The sequence below is a fragment of the Python bivittatus genome, unplaced genomic scaffold (assembly GCF_059951505.1).
Source record: "Python bivittatus isolate LINGU-HERP-01145 unplaced genomic scaffold, Pbiv_v1 ctg000670_np1212, whole genome shotgun sequence".
Taxonomy (NCBI): domain Eukaryota; kingdom Metazoa; phylum Chordata; class Lepidosauria; order Squamata; family Pythonidae; genus Python; species Python bivittatus.
Window position 1 is genome coordinate 9579498 of NW_028277094.1, and position 4927 is coordinate 9584424.

General features: G+C 40.7%; 1 pseudogene; it reads left to right on the plus strand.

Annotated features, from left to right (window-relative positions):
- Positions 1–1041: 1041 nt before the first annotated feature.
- On the plus strand, positions 1042–1148 carry LOC112542155 (U2 spliceosomal RNA; annotated as a pseudogene).
- The last annotated feature ends 3779 nt before the right edge of the window (positions 1149–4927 follow it).

Genomic DNA, 4927 nt, shown 5'->3' on the forward strand with positions numbered 1-4927 from the left:
TAACATGGCATGGCAACTTTCTGTAAGCAAAGCTGATACTCTGTCAGCACAAATCAGATATCTTTACCATATTTGGCAGAGATACAGGAAATACCATCAAATCAAATTAAATCAAAACTTTATTATGGCCATAGCATTAGGAAGGTGTGATAGGGTCATTAAAAAAGCATCAAGGATACATCAAGAGTACAAAAAATCTGAAAAATTCTGAAAAGCTAGAAGATGTAAAAAATATATGGATTAAAAACTAAAAGTGTATATAAAAAGCAAGAATCTAAAAGAAGGAGTAGGAGCATTAGGTGGGTATGGGGAACATAAAAGGTTAGTATGTGGATGACAATATCAATACAAAGGACTCTGATGGGGTGAATGAGATGCTCATTAAATCTAGTTTATGGTGCAGGTTATCATCTGATGAATTTTGATCGCCTCTACATAGAACCTGGCAATGTTGTAGGTTGTAGTAGGGTTGGTACCTGAAAGCGACAAGGGGGTATAAAATTGTCTTGTGTGCCCTGGGTATTTATGCAGTAATGGTGAGATGAGGCTAGTACGAATGTCTCTGTGTACAGGCACTGGAGAAGCCCATGCTCTGTGGTTTCTGTGTGTCCAGAGTCACAGGGGCCTTGTCTGTCTGGGTAAGGGATCCTCCAGTATTGGCCTTCGAGGACAGCTGAGGGGAGGGCATGGCATCGTGCCAGAGTAAAGGCCCTCTGGTGATTAGGTACTTTGAGTTTAGTTAGCAGAGGCAGAGTGCCTATTGGATTCATTGGCAATATAGTTTTGGGTCCTGGCTAGATCCAGTTGGCACTCTGTGTCTGCTACATGCCGTTTAATAAGAGCTTTGGCCTGATCATATCCCCTGATGAGTAGAAGACCTTGGAGAGGAGCCCAAGGATGAGTTTTCCATTGCCACTACCTGTTTCCATGTGGACTGAAATTCACCCCTCACAGTTAATGGGGCAAGTCCAAGGGGGAAAAAGATAGAGTCAATAGATGTGTATGGTCACCCACACTCCAGCCTCCACTTTCATGTAGCTTCTCACTTCTCGGCCTTTTGGCTAAAATTATGTGTAATATCTGTTCTTATCAGTTTAATATCTGATATGTTTTCTCTTTGAAGCATCAACTCTTTGATGCCATCTAATGCTAGCTTACAGTTTTGCATCCCAAATCAAATAATTTTTAAGATATCCTTCCTTCCTTCCTTCCTTCCTTCCTTCCTTCCTTCCTTCCTTCCTTCCTTCCTTCCTTCCTTCCTTCCTTCCTTCCTTCCTTCCTTCCTTCCTCTTGATGGTGCTGCATTTATTTTGACGTTTACATTGCAGTCAAATTCCCCCTACGGTCTTTCCCCCCACTTTACATGAGTCTGGCTTATGTGAATGTAATTTCAACACACAAAAGAAGATGCCCTCCCTGTATCATTATTACCTTACAATCCGATTTCCTCTTTATAATGCACATTGTAAAAAACCTATAGGTAACAGTGTTAAGTAAATGCCATTACTACTTCATTAAGTTGATGAAAGAAAATAAACACCATTTATTTCAAAAAAGCAATTCCATGTTTCCTTCTCTCTCTCTTTTAAATTAACCCTCATTATATTAGGTGGCAATTGCACACGTATTTTAATATTTTTTCCCCTAATGATATGGGAATCATACACAGTTTGTAATGTGAACTTGTTTCAGATAAGTGAGTTAAGGAGTACCTCACTATTTGGGGAGCGGGGAACCATTATTGGGAAGCTATTAAAACAATTTCTTCTGTGTAGCTGGCTTATGAGGATGTTTTATTCGCAGTGATTTTATTTCTTTTTAAATATTAAGGCTTCAATAATCCTTTATATCTCTTAAGTAAACAGTAGTGGATTTTATTGTGCAGATATCGACAGCTGCTGTAAGAATAATCTAGAAGTCCTTCTCAATGAAGGTAAAAAGTATCCTGGATTTCCTGAAGAAATGAATTTCCCTCATGGATGAAATACAATTTAAAAGGTTAATAATTTAACAGCGGTAGAAGCTATCCATAAGTATTGTGATACATTATTGACACGCTCCTTTTCCAGATGCTGTGACAAAGGATAATTTCATTTCAGAGAAGGGATATGTTTTAATGGCACTTTAAAGTAAGGTCCGGATAATATTGTCGATTACTTAAAATGAGGAGGGAGGTTTTGTGAACCCGCTCATTTGATCAGTTCAACCCTTGCAGTCAAGTCTCTGGATCAAGTTTCTGAACAGAGGTGTCAATTCAGATTGGGTACATTTGAACAAATTGGCCGTTTTGATGGAACTTTGGCACATCTCTGTGTATATACATTTATTGAGCTGAATCAACAACCTGCTGACAATTGCAATCAAACTGACAATGTGAATCAACTCTAGGGTGATTTGTGAACCTTCCTCCTGTTAGGAGCTGTCAACTCTGAGACTCTTCCAAGGGATCTGGGAGCACATTGTACACCGAGAGAATGTGTTCACGCAGTTACAAACAGTCCCTCAACATGTGAAGCTTGGTTAGCTCTTTACAACTTAGTGTAGGATACAAAGCCAGCCCACTGGGTAAGTTTACACCCTGAGTTATTGAGTCAACAAGAAAATGGGTTAAATCAGTAATAACAATTTCTTTAAGATAGAGCAGGTCAGGAAACCGATTCTGCAAGGACTACTGGAATTCAACTTTAGTGTTGCAAGATATAATAAAAGAATCTTGAAAACCTGACAGAGATTCTCTCTCCCCCTCTTACATCAAAGACAATCACGGTGGGGCCATTTTGAGTTTCTTCCTTACTCCTTTCTTCTTCCCAGGGCTAAGCTGCTGTTTAACTCAGTTGTTAAGTTTCTTCTTCAAGGCCATCTTCATTCTCCTCTACTGTAAGCCAATTGAGGGTGCTGCATGAATGCAACCACTGAGCTGAGGGAGGTGTTTGCCTAGAACAAAGTAACTGCAGATGCTTTACAACAGAAATGTCATCCATGATGCAGGCAGCATGGCTCAAGCATCAGACCAGCAATGAAGCTGATTTTCATCTTCATTGCTCATAGATGCTCAATGTGTTGAAGAACGTTGCTCATTCCATTAGATCAAGCCTGTAGATTGGATGTTCCAGCCCCAGTGACTCATAAAGCAAAATGCTTTTTCAGCTCTCTGCTACGTCAACATAATCACTGTGGCCCCATCTCTCTTCATTCTGTTCTCCAACCTAAAACAAACTGACTAGTAGTGACCTACTTAAAGAGCAAATATGGAGATACACAGAGGTGGGTGGGGAAGGTATTAGTCCCTCCTTCTGTTACTGATGGAAGATATATAGGTTCTCCCCTCAGCTGAGCAGGCTTGCAATATAAGATCATCCACAGTGAAATTCAGTAGGTTTCTATAGCCCCTTTGCACCTTTTGAGGGATGGAGAAAGGCAAACATTAAAAGGGCTGTGGGTCCCTAGGGGGTCGCAGCTCTGCTCGTTGTAAATTCTTGTGAGCAACCCACATGAGAATTTGTGTGTACATGCGTGTGTGTTTGCTTAATAGCATTAGGCAAACTACATTTGCTGACCTATAGATTTAAACTTGCGGGACTCTCTTCCAATAATAAGACTACATTTATGCTTAATGAAAAAGGCAAAGAGTTGATGGATGCAGTCTGTATTAATTAGATGGGTGCAAAAGTCCATAATTAATCCCAGGGCCTTGCTGGGGTAACAAGTGATTTTTGTTCAGGAGACAGCTTGGTTTATTCTTTGTAATTATTATAAATTGAGGTGATTTGGAGAACTATCTAGAGCCTTTCTGTGACACAGCTTTTCCTAGATATGCATATTGGAAAACACTTGAGATCAAACCACAACTTCCTTCAAAGTTGCACTGGGTGTATGAAGCTTATTTTATCTATTTTTAGATATACGTTGCAAATAGGAACACTTCCCACATTTCTGATTTTTTTCAGGGATAACTGAATCCCTTTTTCTGGTTTTGTTCCAAGGCTGCATCAAGAAAAGCACATAACAATAGTCTAATCAACGACAAAATGATGATAGCTCATAGAAACATGAAATCCTTTGGCATCTAAATGATGAATGGTGCTTTTATGCTCTAGGTGCAACCTAGGCAAGTTTGCAATAGTTCTCCTTCCATTTGATGAAAGACCATCTGCTTTCAAAATCCCTTTCAAAGAAGAGAATGTCAGTGAAATCTGGAAGGAATTTGGGGTTCTTGCATTTATTTTTTACAGGGTAGCCAAGTGTATAGATAAATGCTCTATTTTGGGGGATTGCAGCTCCTCTGAATTCCTGTATTTCTATTAAATCAAGACAAGACATCGGGGAACTCTTCCCAGTAGGCTTTTTTGGATTGGGAAGGGGGGGGTAGACTGGGAGGCTTCAGAATGAAGGAGAGGGAGGTCACAGAAAGCAAGAACAGAGAGACTCAATGGGCCTGGGAACAGAACCAGGCCTTAAGGTACCTTGGAGGGTGGAAGTTGTCCATATCTCTGGGGGGATGCTGTTCCCGGAGGGCAGGGGCTGGGACAGAGAAGGCACAGTTCCTTGGTCCCACATAATGACAACATGTAATTGAGGGGACCTCTCTGCCTGAAAGAACCTGATGGGCAGAAGCAAGTGAAGACAGATGGTTCCTCAAATAGCCCAGCCCTATGCCATGGAGGACTTTATAGGTGATGACCAACACCTTGAATTGCACCTGAGAGCCAGCTGGTCATGAATGCAGATCACATAGCAGCAATAACACCTGGGGATAATAAGAAGTGCCTGTTATGTCCCACACTGCTGCCTTTTGAAATTCCCAGTTTTGCAGTCATTTAGGTCTATATAGAAACCAATGTTATTGTCTGTTGTTTCCAAATGATTCTGCCACGCTGGTCCTTTGGAAGTACGTGCCAAAGGAAAGAAAGCATTTGATAGCAATTTG